The sequence below is a fragment of the Aotus nancymaae genome, unplaced genomic scaffold, assembly GCF_030222135.1.
Source record: "Aotus nancymaae isolate 86718 unplaced genomic scaffold, 86718_ANA_hifiasm-v0.15.2.pri h1tg000007l, whole genome shotgun sequence".
NCBI classification, from domain to species: Eukaryota; Metazoa; Chordata; class Mammalia; order Primates; family Aotidae; genus Aotus; species Aotus nancymaae.
The window spans coordinates 22,645,575-22,663,675 of record NW_026988418.1 but is presented as its reverse complement, the minus strand read 5'-3'; the positions used below and the strand labels follow the sequence as shown (position 1 = coordinate 22,663,675).

The 18,101-nt window shown below is 40.6% G+C and overlaps 1 protein-coding gene across 4 annotated transcripts in view; it reads right to left on the bottom strand.

The window, feature by feature from the left end:
* FGGY (FGGY carbohydrate kinase domain containing) overlaps positions 1–18,101 on the bottom strand; it is a 428,788-nt gene that overhangs the window by 362,168 nt on the left and 48,519 nt on the right. The window lies entirely within an intron of this gene.

The window sequence follows — 18,101 nt, the reverse complement described above, 5'->3', positions numbered from 1 at the left end:
TTCAAGAGAAAGATGTGCACAAAGGAATAGATAAGTAATAAGATGATATATGACAATAATGTAATGAGCCCGATACCAAGGTTTTGTGAGTCAGCCTCATAACGTTATCATAATATTTTGTGTGTGGCCATATATCTGCTTCTAATGAGTAATCACAGACAGGGCTCAGAGGAGGGCAAGGGCTTGGGACCTGGGGAGGTTAGAAAAGGCTTCCAGGGAGAGATGCAAGCAGAGGCCTAAAGGTCAAGTGGAATAAATATTTATGTCACTGCCGAGAAAAACCCAAGAAACAAAAATCTGAATAGACAGACACATTACCCTCATTAGAAGAGAATTTGTTTAACAGTAACATCATACAATTTATTTGTAAAATAAAATAATTCTATTGTATAATTTATTTAATTTTCAAAAACTGGATTTATACGCATCCCTTTCCCCCACTTCTCCCCGGAGGCCTTTCCTCTTGTACAAAAAGAAAAAATCTACACTAGAGTTGACTTCCTAACCATAAAATATGTTATCATTTTAATGAAAACTGATGATATTCAGCAAAGCTGACTTTCCCAGGAGTGTGACACCACTGTAAGTATGAGGAAAACAAGGCTGCAGTAGGTGGGGTCTAAGAACTTTGGAGTCTGGCAGACCTGATTCTGATTACCGTCCTTACCACTTAACAGCTGGGCAGCTTTAGGCAAATTAATTTCTTTAAGCCCCAGTTTCCTCAAATGCCACATTCGTAGCATCTTCCTCCAAGGATGTTGTGAGGATTAAATAAAATAATATAAAGTGCCCGTTAAGTCAATAAGATTTACTCTACTGCTACAGAGCTTCATAGTTTTCAAAGCACTTTGACATGCATGATCTCATCTGGCCTGTATAATTCTTTAAGGAAGGGAAGGCAGGAATCAGAAAACTATGCTTTCAGATTTTGAACCTAAAGCCTAGGAAGGGATCATGATTATCCCCAGGTCCCACACAGCGGGTAAATGGAAAGTCAGACCAAAATTTGGATCGGTAATGCCCAGCTCAATGTTTGAGTTCAGTCATCTGCCTCTGTAAAACATAATATAATGCAGAAATGCATTTTTTATTTGAGGAAATGAGAGATGCCACAGTGACTGGATCATGCAATGCCTTGTAGGTGGTACTAACTATGGGAGAGAGGGAGGCAGTCCTAATAGGAAGAGAAAGCTTTGGAAAGGGTGAACAGGTCTTGGAGCAGAAATGAAAGTCAAAGACTGGGACAAAGGGAGAGATGAGGAAGTCTTCCTCAATATCTCACTCTCCTGGACCTTCTCATGCCCTTCTCATCAGTGCTTTTCTGTCGCCTTCATGGGCTCCTTTTCTTTAGCTGCTCTTTAAATGTTGATGCTCCCCAGGGATCTTGCCTCATATAAAGGTTACCAAATGTTCTTCTCACTGTCCCCATGCTCTCTGAGAAATCTCAATCACTCCTGTGATTCCAACCAACTACACGCTGAATAACATGCTGAATCTCAAACTCCAATTCAAACTCTCCTCTGAGACGTCTCCTGGATGTCCCACTGCACCTCCAACTCAACATATCCAAGACAGAATCTGTTATCTTCCACCAAGTGTGTTCCTCCTCCTTGATTTCCTATGTCAGTTAATCCAGTTACCAAAGGAGTCATCTTCGACTTCCTCTCTCATTGCTTACGTTCAATCACCATTTTAATTTCAACTCCCAATTAATTCACAAAGAGGTGCCCACCTTATCACCCTGTATTAGAGTTCTCCAGAGAAACAGAAGCAATAGTGCGTATATGTCTCTGTGTGTACACATTTAGGACTCAACTCTGGTGTTTCCTACTCCATGAAATCACCCATGACTTCCCTATGTTGAGTTAGATGCTTTTATGCTATGCCCCTGTAATACTCTGTGAATATCCCTATCACTGCATTTCCCATCATCTGTTCATTTGTCTGTCTCTCTTGCTAGACTGAAAGCTCCTTAAAGGCAAGAACTATGTTTTTTATTAAATATCTCTACTCCTAGGATACAACGTTATGTCTGATCTATAGATGATGAGTAATGTTAGCTAATGAATAAATAAATGAATGAATGAGCAGACATGTATAAGCCAAATGAAAGTCTGCAGAAATAAAAGTAAAGAATGAATGGATAAATGAATGAGGTTGTGAATAAGAACTGTCCCAGTTTCTCTTTTTTCATTCAGGCTAATGGCTTTTCTCAGTCTGTTTTAGGAGCAGAGACATATTCTAGGCAAGCCAGACTGCCAGGAAGATAAATTTCTCCTCTCAGGGTGAGCAGGTCCTTTGGAGAAGTTTCATTTTAATTGGAAAATGGATTCATTCACTTCCTGGCTTGGACTCCCAGGTCAGTGTAGCACCACTGAATGGCTGCCAAGCACCAATGGAGACGGGGGCTGTGGCGGGGAGAGTGCTCCATCAAATGTTGAGCACTCTGGGACACCTGAGGACAACCTGGTGTCCGTTCCACTCTGGCTCACGCAGATGCCCCTTCCTCTTTCTTTCCAAATGTCCTTCAGCCTGAACCTATCCCCAACCTCTAAAGGACACATGTACTTTACTGTTCCAACTGGCATTTCTTTGGAGCCTATTTGGGTATGTACATCTTTACTTGTTCATTTACACCACTGTTGCAGAGTTCCACTGTGATTTCCTGCCGGGCATGGACAAGGGCCACAACAAAAAGTTCCTTCACAACTCAAGTAGCAGAATAAGATCAGAACTTAAACTCTTCCTTATGATGGATCCCTAACAGTACAACCTCACAGAAGATATTTCTAGGAAAATTTCTTGCATGGTTTCTTAAGGGTCCTTGAGGAGGGCATTGGTCCTTTCTGACAGTTCCCAGCTTCCTCTGTAGCCTCACCTCTCAACATCTTCACCTGTCAGTATCTCCACAGTCCCTGATTCTCTAAACAGACTGGTCCAACAGCAGTTCTGATCATGCAATATGTTACTATATGCAGAGGGGCCTCAGTACATTCTGCTGCCTCTTCTCCAGGGCCAGACTGCAAGAGGGAATATCCTGGCTCTAGTGCTTCGCAGCTATGTGGCCTTGGGCAAGCTACTCAGCTACTCTTTATCTCAATTTCCTCATCCTAAAAAATTACTGATGACAATAATAGTACTTATGCCATAGGGTTGATGGGGGATCAAATGAACAAATATATGTAATCCGTTTAACAGCACCTGGCACATAGTAAGCACTTTTTACTTATGATTGTTTTTATTATTACTTAGAATGTCAGTTTCACCACATCTTTCCCTCTTCAGGAAAGAGTAGGGGCTTTAGAGTCTGACACACCTCAGTCAAAATGTTGGTTCTCCTACTTACTAGTTGTATTATTTCTGACTAGTAGTCACCTAATGTCTATGTGTCTCACTTTGTTCATTTGTAGCAACATTTAACTCATAGGATTGTTAGCTGAATTCAAGTCAATGAGATTATACATGTTCATGTGCCCATCCTTGCACACTTATAGTAAACATTAGTTTCCTCCACCATCCTTGTTCTTCTCAAATTATGTGTGGGCCTGTCTCTTCTACCAGACTCTTAATTCCTTTTTTAGGAAAGAATTATAATTTGTTCATCTATCTCCCTAGAATTAGCATCAAATAACTATTTTTCCAATAAAATATTTCTTGACTGTGCAGCAACTGGTCTGTAAGCCCTGGTTTGTGGCCAAGTATGTGCTAGGTATGCTCACAGAAGAAAGGATACTAGTTTCAATCCTCAGGTTACTTACTGGCTAGGTGGAACAAAGAAGCTATGCATATGAAACATGCAGGAATAATGTATAAATAGTACAAAATAATTCAAGTTCTAAAATATATAATTTATAAACTATGGATTCTATATGATCACGAAGGAGACAGTGTTGTGGGAAGGAGGTAAGTAAGGGGGTTACTTAGGAGGCAGTGTCAGATCTATGTGTAGAGGGAAGGCAAAGACTGAGGAAGATGGGATGGAGTTAAGGGCACATTGAGGCAATGGCCTGAGTAAAAGTGCAAGGAGAAGCATCAGCTGCATCCATAGCCATGGAGAAGGAACTATAGCCATGGAGAAGGAACAGGTCATTCTGAGAGACCTGTGTTGAGATGTAGTAAGAGGTAAATCTAGACTTGTATTAGATACTTGGGGCAGAAAAGAATGGGAGCCACCATCAGTCCTTGCATGGAGAGTGATTTGTCAACACAGTTTTAGGAAGGTTAAGATAGCAATAAGCTGGTGGGAAGCTCAGAGGAGAGAAGAAATAAGAGGCAGAAGGATGCATTTCCATATACATTTCTGACACAGAGGGAGGAGAAAGGGCAGCAAATGGGAAAAATGGAAAATGGAGACAAAAGAGAAGTTCGGGAAAGAAAATGAAACAAAAAAACTAAATAGAAGAGGACAAAAGAAAATAAAGACAAAAGCAAAAGATGAACAAAGAAACAAAAAAGAATGGGGTGAAGAAAACAGCTTAAACATAAGACATGAATAAAATGTGTAGGAAACAACAGCAGGACCATGACAATGTCCCCGACAAGACAGAGCATCGAGAAGGGAGGGCAGAAACCAGCCGTGTTCGCGGTCTGCACACTGTCTTACCTCTAGATGAATGAAGTCATGGCTGATGTCACTGCTTCTGAGTCACACACCACCCCCTACCACCCAAGAGAGGTGGAAAGGGCCTTGTCTAGTATTCAGTACTACCCTCTTGGACAAGTGGAGTTAATTCACTGCTCTATTCTCAGGCACACTGTCTATGCTTGAGACAACTGAAATGAGGAGAGCTGCTCTGTCTGCCCAGGGAGGACGTGAGTGCTCAAAGCTCATTTTCTCCGGAGTTCTTAGGTCTAGGTCCTTGAAATAGAAGAGTCAATGAAAGGATCACAAATAGCTTCTGGCCTTTCTCTGATTGTGGCTAGGGCGAACTGGCTCTATTCCATGAGGTCCCCCTTCACCCCTCCCCCCCAAATCCTGTAATTAATAGTATGGAATATATAAAAAGGACTTAAAGGAACTTTTTGATGGACTCACAGAGCTTCTTGTAGTCTAAGCTCTCACCATTCTGTATTTGCAGCCCCACAGAGGTCTCATTTCCTCAGACTGCCACCAGACTAGCTTTTACAAACTACCTCACCTCAACTGCCTATTAGCCAACTCCAATTCACACACTGGCCCACAGCCTGCATGTTACCTCCCGCAGCCCCTCGAACCTACCTGGGCTGTATTTCTAGAGTAACCCGAGTTCCTACTGCACTAATGCTGTACTGACTTTATCTCTTATCTCCTTTCTAGAATATGAGCATCCTGGAAATAGCGACTCTATTTTCTTTATCGCTATATTCCCAATATTTAACAAAGTATCTGGAACAAAACAAATTTTCAATAAATGTTTGCTGAATGAATGAACGTCCTTGAACTACTCTGGCAGGAACTTGTTAGCACCACAATATTTTTATTTTTAAAACACACACCCATTTTTACAGCCACCATTCTGAGAAACTTGTGAAGGATATCCTATAAGGTATTACTTATAGTACAAGTGGAACTGCCCTGGAAGCATTTGCTACGGGGACCTTGGGATGGATTTACTGTCTCTGGCTCCTCTGCTCCCCTATACTTTGGTCTCTGAGCTGCTGCAGAAACAGCACAGGCTGGAGTGAGATCTGAACTGGGCCCCAGCTCTACCACTCAGTACCTGCATGAGGTAAGTGTCTCTCAGACTGTTCCACCTGCTCAAACAGGAATAATACCCTCTCCCTTAGTCGTCCAGATGATTAAAAAGCACTATTTTTAAAATTACATACCCTTCAAACAATGTGAATTCCATTTCCCTTCACTCTTGGATTTCTTACCTGCCTCTAGAGGTAAGTCTATGAAAAACAGACCTAATTTTCTTTCAAAAAATCAACTTTTTCTGTCATTATCATCTGAAAATCTAACACTACCACCAGCATTCTGCAATTTACCGAACACCTTCTGATACATAATACTACAACAACATAATTTTTTAGACAGAAAACTAAGGCCCTTAAGAGAAGTGAATTGCCCAGATGATACAGATAATAGGCAGAAAGGCTGGAAGAAAATCCTGGCCACATGAACTCCAAACTCAATACTCCTTCACCACTCTCCAGCAGCCGCTTCCCAGGACATGGGAGGTGCTCGATAAATACTTGCACAGTGATTCACTCTCTTTCTCAGGTCCATGGGCTTTGTCTCTGACCCCCAGCCAAAGCCAGACCACACAGCCTCATGTCAAGACAACTGCAGTAGGCTTCACTCTAGTCCCTGGTTCTCTTCTCATCTCTCTCAGGTTCACAGAAGGCCAGCACTGAAGGAGACTTTCAGGGGTTACACATAAGGGTTGTTCCCAAATGCCAGACCAGGGACTGGTGATAGTCCAGGACCAATAATTTTCACTAATCAGCAGTGAAATAATAATAATAAAGTCATTATTAATAAAATTATGAATAATTAATGGGTAAGATGAGAGACAGACTGTATTTCCTAATTGTTTGTCTTGCTTTGCTTGGGTAAGTGCCAATACTCTACACATGTGGCATTACTGAGAAAAAAATGTATGTCCATGCCACAGTTCAGACCCTTTAGCAAAGCCATTGAGAAACAGAGGTCAGGTAAGACAGAGCCACTTAGGTGGCTCTCTAATTTCCTCTGAATATTGCCTCGCTTTGCATTTTTGAGCCAAAAGACACTGATCAATGAGGTTACCAGCCTAGAAGCTACACTGATGCAGCTTTTCAAGAGGGCATAGGTATGGGTATTGACAAGGCCACAGAGTTAAGACCAGGCTTCTTTTTATCACCAAGGTCACTCACAAGTTTATCTAATCCATAGCCTCTCCATACAGGGAGGATTAAGAGAGACAGGAACCATAGGAATCCAGAGTGGCCACGCTGGATGAACAGACAAGCCTCCAGGGAGGTCTTAGCTCTGTCAGTACTTCCAGGACCCTGGGTTCGAAAGAGGTAAGGAATTCATTCCACCATTTAGTCATTCTTTCTCACTACAAATATGTCAGGGGAATGCAAAGAAAAGGACATAGTCAGCTCTTGGAGAGGTAACTATAATTGCTGGAGCACAAACAAAAGAAGCTCTGGGTCAGGTTTTACATAGTGGCGGGAAACAGATCTCAGCCAGTCTCAAGTATGATTCTTTCATTTTGAGTCTAACTTTGAACACCTAAACTTTTAATAACTTTGATATTGTATTATTCTAGTGTTCATATTTATCTTAAAAATTTACGTCAAACAAATGTATACCTAAGATTTTTAACTTAAACCATCAGAAGTGGATTTCTCTGATCAGGGTGAAGTAATAATAATAAAAAATGATAGAAAAGTAAACTCATTATTAAGAAAATAACTAATAATCAGTAAAATGAGAGAAGTCTTATTTTCTAATTGTTTGCTTTGTTTTCCTTAGGTAAGCTCCAGTGATGTCTTATCTGTACCTGTATGATAAAGGCTGGCATTTGACCAGCTAACCTTTACAACAATTTTTCCAATTCATTTCTCAGAGTCAGAAACCTGGATTTGCATTCCAGCACTGCCAGAGGTAATAGAGTTGATAAATCCCTCCATCCTCAATTTCTTCATCTGCAAAGCAAGTGATAGCATCTACCTCACAGGATTTTCATAAGAATAAATGGGATAGAAGATTTAAAAGCACACGGTGGATATTTAATAAAGTCTACTACAGGTGTTGACCATGTATGTATATAGCAATGAAACATGGTCAATATCTCAACTAAAACTTATTTAATATTTCAGAAAGGTAAACAACTTTTAATATTTCAAACTGCTTTCACAAGTGTAATGATCTCCCAGTTTATTCCAAAAACATAAGCTGGATAGAGGAACAGACAGATGGAGACAACATAAGTGATAAAGCAAGAACAGTAAATGTCCATGGTAGGCTCTAGGTGATGGCTCTGAGTATTCAGTGTAAAATTTTTTCAACTTTTTTTGTATGTTTGAAATTTTAATAATAAAACATAGGGGGAGGTGGGGAATGGCTTTCCCAGCCTCTCGCTCTTAGTCCTAGATACAGGAACTCTTTGAGATAAAGGGTGAGCTTGGCTTCCTCCTTTCCTCCCCATCACCAGGCACAGTACTTTGTACACAGCATTTACTAAAGTTTGTTTCACAGATTAAATGAATATATCCCTACGCTAACAGAACAATTATTGTCATTTTGGATTATAATAGGAAAAAAGAAAGTAAAACCAACCCAGGCGTTCAGAAAAATGAGATTTACTTATTCCTCCAAAAGAATGCCATTTTGCATCTCTTTGAAATTCTAGCCTGCCACCTTCCTTGACTCAATGGACATCCATTGACTCTGAGCCTCTAGATTTCCAAGGTGATAGCTTATGTGCTATAAGTCACTACATCACAACACACATTAAATGCATTGTCTTTTTCAGTGTTGTTTCTATAAAGACAGTATTTTCCTCCCGTAAATGTGACTTCCGTTTTAGCCACTGTGAGAAAAGAATTTTGTTCAATTTTTGATTGACATAGAATCATATTATGTGGGCATAAAGCAAGCCTAACTTCGCAATCCTTCCTCTCACCTCTCTGGTTACACTAATGACTCTTACAGGTGGCCAACATCTCTGCACAGCCATCAGTAAGACTGGCCGCAGGTAAGCCAGGCATGTGGTCTTCAGTCCTACAGCCATATGACTGGCTCCTGGCTGGCGAGGAGACATGAATTCATTTAGTAAATATTTACTGAGTATTTTTTCAATGCCAAACACTGTGCTTGGCTCTGGGGATATATAACAGTAAGGGATGAAGAGATAGATTGGGTACCTGCTCTTATGGAGCTGAAAATCCACCAACCCAAATGAGGAAGAAACATGGTATAGCAGAAACAAACAAACAAACAAAACAGAATTTAGAGCCAAAGGACCTTCTTTAAGATCCAGGGGCCTTCATTCGACTCCAGTTTGAGCCCAAATGACTTTCACCAAGACTTGATACTGGTAGAAAAGTATTTCATCTCTTTGAGACTTGTTGTAAAATGTGAGAAACAGTAATATTTATCAACAAGGTTATGTCATAGATCATATAAAGGAAATATTTGTGAAAGTCTGCCATAGCCATAAAGTAAAATTATTAAAAAGTATTATAATAATGGCTGACATTTATTAAATGTTACAAGGTATCTGGCCAAGAACTCTTTTTTCCTTTTGTCTGCCTTTCAAAAATTACTTTGCTGGACTACAAAATTAAAAGAATACAACATATATTTTGTATAAATCAAATATGCAAATGCAGAATAATAAAGAAAGGATTCACTGTCCAGCTAGATGAAGGCAGGCCATCAGCCTCAACATTCTGGGTATTTAGTTACAAGTCCAGTAAACCACCCTGGAGAGAAAATCCACAACACATGCCCTCATAGCAGCTGACAATACTGTCTGCGTTGCTCAAAGGCTGGTAGGAATCTGGTCCAACACACAGGGCCCTGGTATAAACACTCTAAAGAGAGGCTTTTTGATTGCAAAGACAAGTCTTGGATTCTCCTGGGGGATGAAGGGAGCAACTTAAAGAGGTATCCATCACAGGAGTCCAAAGACACAGTGGAGAGGCCCAGAGGAGTTACTGTCTCAATCTAGAGCCTTCACTTTGCACACAAAATTAGCTGTGACTCAGGTAACAGGACTGCACCCAAGGGGTGGTTCTAGGATGGAAAGGAACAGTAATGCTCAAACTTCATTTTCCACAATGAAGAAGAGAAAATTAACTTATGTTGGGCATGCAGTGAACCTTTAGTTTGGAATAAAATGATTGGACAAATGCACCCAACAATCAAAAATGGCATGAGATGATTTAATAAATTCAGCCACTCATTCATCCAGCCATCAAAATATATACTGTTTTTAATCTTAGATGTTAAACAATGCCCTAGAGGCTAGAGACGCTGAGATAAATAAAGCACAATGTAATGCAATAAATTCTACGGTAGAAATAAGCATAGAATGCCACAGGGGACAGAGGGTAGGACCCTAAATCAACACTAAGTCAAGGAAGGCTTCCTGGAGGAAGTGAAGGCTGAGTTTTGAACTATTATTATAAGTTTTCCTGGTGAAGGAAGAAATGACTATAAGCTTGCCAGGCAGAAGTTAAAACCTGAGCAAAGACCCGGAGGTGTGGGAGAATACGAGCATGGAATCATGAGAGCCCTAGACCAAGAAACTCACCAACTGGAATGTCTTTCCATTTCTCTAAGCGCTTGCTAGAGGAAAAGTAATGACAGATTCCTTGAACAAATTCCCACAGCCTAAGTCTCAAATTCAAATGCTCACAAGGGTAGGGCTAGAAAAGGAAATGAATGCAGCAGGCTGGGTGGGGACTGCTACAAAATGAAGAATGCCCTCCACTTCTAAAGAGGGTAGCCCCTGTTCAGCTCCAGCCGATCCCTTCCGCATGGAAGTGTGGTCCCTGTATTGCCAGGTTCTTTCATTATTTATTAAGGAAAATAAATAACCTGAATTTTCAGATACAATTTCTCAATTTTTAAATACTGGAAACTAATTTAAAATTGTTTATTTTTTTCCCAAGCACATGGTGGGTCAAACAAAACCTGTCTGGGGGCCAGATTCAACCAGTGGGCTGCCAGCCTGCAGCCCTGGCAGGTGGGAAGAAATGAGTATCTTTTAAAAGCAGGCAGTGAGAGGCAATAGTTAGAGCCCAGGAGCTGGTGGCAGATGGGACTAGGTGAGAATCTGGGCTCTACAACTCACTTGTTGTGTAGCTTTGGGGATGTTGCTTAAGTCCTCTGAGTCTTGGTTTCCTCATACTGCCATACAGATACAGTAAAACAGCATGCTGTTACACCGTGTCACTGAAGGGCAGAGATGAAATTCTGCCTGCGAAATCCCTAGTATGGTGCTTTTTAGGAAAATAAGCCCAAAAAGAAAAAAGAAAAATTCCTTGCTCAATAATGATGTGTTGTCAACCAGAAAGGTTAGCTATGACTACAAGCTTTGAATGGAAAATTACTAAGTATTAAAAGCATGACATTGTGCTAAAACAGTAGCAAATTATTTCAACCATGGAGAGTGTACCAGTATTAATGGGGTTTTTTTGTGTGTATATGGCCAGTCTTTTTTTTTCTATACTGATAGTTTCTTAAAACATATGTATTTATAAGACTGTTCATTTGTCTTCTAACTTTTCTTTAACATTACAGTGTAAATTTTGTTGTTGCTATACAAATATTTACTATCTACCTAGCATGTATGCCAGAATGACTTTCTTAAAGTCATAAAACATGCTGTGTCACACCCATGTTTAAAACTCATCAACCATTTCCCACTGCTCTTGGAATAAAACCCAAACTCCTGCCCCTGGCCTCAAGGCTGTGTATGCGGCAGCCCTTGTCCACTTCGCCAAACCTCCTCCTACGCCTCTGTGCCTTGCTCATACTCTCCTGGCCCAGCTGACCTCCTCTGCTGATCTCAGGAGGTGCTTTCCTCCCCCACAGTAAATCTGCTGCTCCCCCTTCCTATATTCAGGTCAAACAAAAACTCCCAAGAGAGGCCCACACTAGCCATGCCAAATCTGTTCATCTGTTTTTCCTTCGTAGCATTTTCCAGAAAACAAAATCACTTTGTGTGTGTATATACATGGGTCTCCTGGTCTATTTCTGCCTCTCTATACTAGACTTTAAGTTCCCAGAAGCCTACCCCAGAACCCTCATCCCACTCATTCACCTTGGAATCCCCAGTGCCCAGCACAGTGCCTCTCACACAGGAGACACTCAGTATTTCTTAAATGAAACAATAAGCCTACTGCTCATTGTTCACAGCCTCAGAGCCTCCCATAGTCATCATCTACAAATTTCTTCCCTAAACTAGTTTATGCAAAGCCTGCAAAGCAAACACTGAAAGAAGCAGGAGAGCGAAATGGTGATGAGCCCATACTCTGGATGTGAAATGCCAAAGTTCAAATCCCAGCCTTGCCACTTACTAGCTGAGTGACCTTGGGCAAATTGTTGAAAGTCTCTGTGCCTATTTCCTCATCTGTAAAAGACAATAATTAGGCTAGGCACGGTGGCTCACGCCTGTAATCCCAGCACTCTGGGAGGCCAAGACAGGTGAACTGCTTGAGCTCAAAAGTTTGAGACCAGCCTGGGCAACATGGCAAAACTCCATCTCTACAAAAAAATACACAACTTAGCTGGGCATGGTGGCATGTGTCTGCAGTCCTAGTTACTCAGGAGGCTGAGGTGGGTGAGCCACTCAAGCCTGGGAGGCAAGGTTGCAGTGAGCCAAAATTGCACTACTGCATGCCAGCCTGGGCAATAGAGCAAGACTCTGTCTCAAAAAATAATAATAATAATTATAGAGTAGCTGTGAGAAATAGGTAATGTGCTTAGAAAAGTATTAGATGTATTAACAAACACTGCATACACATTAGCTACTATTTTCATCTATTTTCTTGTTCTGTTCTTATTGCTTGGTTGCTCTGTATCTTTATTCTTTAACCAGACTGTAATTTCTTGGTGGCAGAGACCACTTCTGGATTCTCACACTGAAAGTGCACAGGTTCCCATAAGGTGGCAGATGGGGAAACAGAGCTATGGTGCAGCTCTTGACATGAATTTGCTTATATGGTATGAGACCTCCAGTAACTAACTTTTTTGAGCTTCAGTTTCCTCATCTAGTAATACAAAAAGAGATAATACGTGTGGCACAGACTGGTGTAAGGATTAAATAAAACAACTCATGTGAAGTAAAATAATTCTGGTGCTGGCAGCATTGGTAAATGTTAAGGGAAACAAGTAGAAGGTACTCAAGTAAGTTAATCAGCTTTGCAGTTCAAAGCTGCCTGCCTTAGGCATAGGTATTACACATAGGATGTGGATGAGTCACATAAATGAATGACTCTGAAAATATGTTCTGCACTCTTCTATTCCCTATTTTCTATGACTGTCTCTAGAAACCTTGATGATGGTTTCTAGAATTTTCCTTAGTAAAACAGGAAAAACATACCACTCATTATGGCCAGTTCCATGAAATAAAATATTTTAGTCTTTAAAATTATCTCAAACAGTGATAGGATATAACTGAAATGGTCATCAGTAGAAATAAGCAGTTTAAAACACAGTGATAATGAAAATTAAAGTTCTATTTGAATATCTACTATAGAAACCACTTTACAAATATCTCACTCACTCATAACTCTGTAAGACTGATATTTCTGTCCTCATTTTATAGCTTAGCACACTGAGACTCAGAGAAGTTGATTTTAGCTTGTCTAAGATCCTACAATTGATAAGTGGTACAGAAAGATTTAAATGCAAGTGTGTTTGGCTCCAAATCCTGCACTTTTTTGTAGAGAATTGAGTTATATCTCCCAAAGTTCCTCAATATCTTGTATTAGCTCAACTGCTAAGACCTGATGAACACAGTTGAATAGTAAAGACAATAACTAAGAAAGACTAGTTTCCACCATACTGCCATCTATTTAAATGGTGTTACTTCAAGTAAATCTACTTATGTTGCCTATCTTTCATGAAGTTTCAAGACTAGACTAAGGTTTAGGGTAGAGAAAAGATGTTATTATATCATCAATAAGAGTGACAAAATAAGGCCAAATAAGGGATTAAAAATTAGCTTTGGCCAGCCTCTCATGTTATAGAAAGAACTATAAGAACCAGAGTTCCCTGACCTGCAGCAGGGTTTTCTTTTCAACAGTTGCTACTGCAAAGCGATCAAGTGACAGCTTCCACAGCTAGCAGGAAGTTATCAAACCACCTCCCTAGCCATACAAACCTCCAGGTTTCCCCAAAGAATCTCAACTGGAAAATCATTTCCTCATTTTCCCAGTATGCTATCAGGAGAACAGAAGCATGGGGACACAGACAGGGAAGAGAGGAGCAGCAGGTATATTTCTTGAACCCATCAACTGAACTCATCAACAAAATCCTGTGACATTCCAGACAGCTGGTTCCAGAACTTTGGAATAAGCAACGAAAATCTCAAACTATAAAATGATTAGCTTTCTGCACCGCTGACAACAACAAAAGAGGAAATGAGTTAAAAGACAGCTTGGAAGATCTCCATGTAGCCCCTACAAGCCATGTTAATTACCTCCCAGTAACACTGAACTGTCAGGATCCACATCAGCTCTCCGACTCTCTTGACCTTCCTCAGTCTGCACCTTGTTACCCTACACTGTTTCATGTTTATAAAGATAGGAGACCACAGCTGCTCAAGCCTGACAGAACTTAATTTACATTTGGCCTTCATTAAGATGAGAGTCAGAATCATTGAGACCAAATGGAAAAGCCAGACTGCTGGGGGTTATGAAAAATCCAAATGGCATTTTTTCTTTTATCTGACAACTCTTATTAAGGAGACAAACGTCAACCTGAAACACATAAACTTTAAATGAAAAGGACATGATTAAATTCCATATTTCCAGGACTAGGACCCAGGTGACTTTGTCCAAGAGCTATCATGGTCCTAGTACATCTCAAGACAGATAAAACCCCAAATATTGCCCAACTCCCTCTGACATCTGACTCTAAACTAAGGACAAGGAGAAAATAAATGACAGCGATAATAAAGTGAGTGGTCAGCTCTGACTCACTCCTCACAGCCAATCAGTCTCAATGTCTCAAAATCCTCTAAAGATTTCTAGAACCCATCTTCTTCCATCCCACAGTGCCTAATTCAGGTCTCATTAGTTATTCCTGGAGTACTGCAACAGCCCCTTATTGAGTTACTGAGTCATTCAAATTATTCAGAACATATGTACTGAGCACCTAGTATGCACCAGCCATTTGATTAGGGACAGAGACATAGCAAAGAACAAGGTGAATATGGTCTCTATTTTCCTGTAGATTACAATGGTTGGAGCAAACATTATATAAATCACCACACAAATTCAGGTAGCATTACAATTTATGAAAGATACGATGAAGTAAATTAAGACTAAATAACAAGAGACTCTGATTTATTTGAGAGTCAGTAAAGGCTTTATAAGAATGTAAAAATAAAGCTGAGACCTAAATGATAAGGAAGAATCAGTGGTGAGTAGAGGGAAGAACACTGTGGGTGGAAGACTCAACACTGTCAAGACCAGGGATCAGCAAACTTTTCATCTGTTGGTCCGGACAGTACACATATATTCTGCCTTGCAGGCCATATACTCTGTGTCTCAACTATTCAACTCTGTCATAAACAACACATAAACAACACATAAATGGATGAGTGTGGCTGTGTTCCAATCAAACTTTACTTATGGCCACTAAAACTGTAATTTCATATTACTTTCATAAGTCACAAAATATCCTTTCAATTCTTTCTTAACCACTTGAAAATGCAAAACCGTTTACCTTTTCTCAAGCCATCCAATAACAGGCATAACAGGCAGTAGGCCACATTTGGCCTGGGTGCCATAGTCTGCCAAACTCTAGCCAAGACTCAGGTAGCAAAGAACCGTGTATGTGTAAAGAACTCTGAGTGGATCCCTGTGGATGGGATACAGTGAGACAGGAGGTAAAAGACAAAGAGTGAGGGCAGAGGGGGAGGGAAAAATGACATCATGCACCATTTTCTAGTCCATGTTTCAGTTTTTGGAATGTATCTAATAGAGCAATGCAAAGCAATCAGAGTGCTATCATCAGGGGAATGAGAAAACTCTAGTTCTTACTCCCACACACATATTCTCTCCAATCTTTACATGTCTGCCAGTTACCTAAGCTGGCCCCTCCCTTGCTTAACCACCATCAGCCAATCTCTATCACCAAATAAGCCCTTAATAAGCTGAACTCAGACTATGTACCTGGCCTCATCTCCTGCTATGCTTACTGAAGCACCACAGCTCATGCCCTGGGACTCCTACCATACCACAGATGAACCAAAGTCTCTCTTCAGAATCTCTTTCCTATCTTCTCTACCAGTCAAAACCTCCACTCTTATCTTGAGGCTCTTGTCAAACTATTTGCCACCAGGAAGCAAATCCTTCTTCCCAGAGCACTTTGTATACTGCTATATCACAATGCATAGTACATCTGATGGTTCTGTTTTCATGTCACTCCTCCACCCACCCCATTCCTTATGCTCCCCGACCACCATCCCAAGTGGACTCTGTGCAGCCCATGTCCCCAGTGCTAATCGCAGTTGCTGGTTCATAGTTGAGCTCAGTACAGATTTCAAAAATTAAGGAATGAATAAAGAGTAAACACATGACAGCAAAATGAACTTAGAACACAGAACCTCATGCTTTAATTCAAATGTGCACCTGAGCAGCTCTACTGAAGCTCTCAAACTTCCCTGTGTCTCCCATCACAGCTTTAAAAACAAAGGTACCACTCCCTGACCAGACCTTTTGGAAGTATAAGTGGTTTCATAAGTCCCCAGGCCAGCAACATTAGCATCACCTGGGAACTTAAGTTAGAAATGCAAATTCTCAATTCTCAGTTCCTATCCAAGGGCTACTGAATCAGAACCTATAGCTCAGCAAGATCTCCAGGTGATTCATTTACACATTAAAGTCTGAGAAGCACTATAGCCTTTTTGGTCAGGCTTTAAGAAGTTGCTAAAACTGACTAGAAATCTCTTTAATTTTGATTTTGCAATCATGTTAAAAACCAAAGGAATTCTCAGCAAGAACTCCTGTACATGGTTACCAAAACACACCCACACTAGAGGCTTACTCAGAAAATTCTGAAAGAAAATTGATTTTTTTAAAATAAATTAATAGAAGATGCTCTCAGAAGGTCACAAACACTGGCATGTAATTTGGACCTTAATTATGTCCTATGGGATTTATTTAGTGCAGTTTGATCTCGTGTGAGACGGTAAGAATCCTGAGAGGTTCGTGCCAGATATGCATTTAGATCTCCTAGAATATAGGCTGGAGATGGCCAGGTGGCAAGTGCTCTAGAAGACCCTGACGCTGAACTAAAGACCTTCTGCCCAATCCTCTTTGCTTAACTCGGTGTAACTCTTCTTTCTGTGCTGCCAAAAAAGGTGATATATCTAACCTGTTTCTTCTCTCTTGCAACAAGTTTAGGCCAAATTGAAGAAGACCACTGCCATCATTCCTGGTCCTACCCCCAAGAGCCATGATTCACAGAGGGATTTTAGTACTGTATGACATTATGGAATAAGCTGAGATTTGGAGCCCAGTAGACATGGAATTAAATTCTGGCTCTATTACCTGTTTGGGAAAGCCTCCTCAGGATCAGTTTCCCATGCTGTCTACCAGGCAGAGATTGTTAGGATTAAAATCAACTAATGCCTATACGATTCAAAGCAGGGTGTGGGGGCAGTGCAGAACAGTTCTATATTCCAATTTTGTGTTTCAGTATATATCTGAGTCAGGTTTTCACACTGGTTAATCCAACTCTCCCATTTTATAGATGAAAAAAGTGAGGCCTGAGATGAGAAGTGCTTTGACCAAAGCATACAATTGTTGACAGTAGAGTCAGAATTAGATCCTTGAAAACTCCTAAGAAACTCTGTTTTCAAACTCTTAGCAACCACAGACGCCTTTCTGTAGAATAAAACTTACAAAACAGCTCAATATATAAAGCAGATAATAAGCCAAGCCTGCTTTGATTGCTGAAGCCCTTCTTTCCTACCACTCTTCTGTCCCATGATGGCAATCCTTGGGCATTTTCTAAGCACCCTAAGTTTCCCCATCTCCAGTCACAATCTGAGTAATGGAAGACTCAGCCCACCTGAAATCTCAGAGCCAGTAAATGAATCACAGCAGGTCATGCTCATTAGATGGATTCTCTATTTCTTCAGACCACCTAGAGGTTTTCAGGTCCTTGAGGTTTCCCAAAGGACTTGAACTTTCTCACACATCCATCTCTAATGGGAACCATTAAGCTGACATCACCATTCTCCACACTTCATAAAGGAGTCCTAACATCTGGAAATGGAAACCACCTGCAAGTGCTTTGACCAGAGATTGCCATATCATTCAAGGATGAGAAACTCAAGGAAGGGGGGATGAGAACGAGATACCCTAAGATGTCAACAAGGCCAAATATTAATAAATTGGGGCTAACACTGTACAGAATAGGAAAGCCCTGGTCAGAA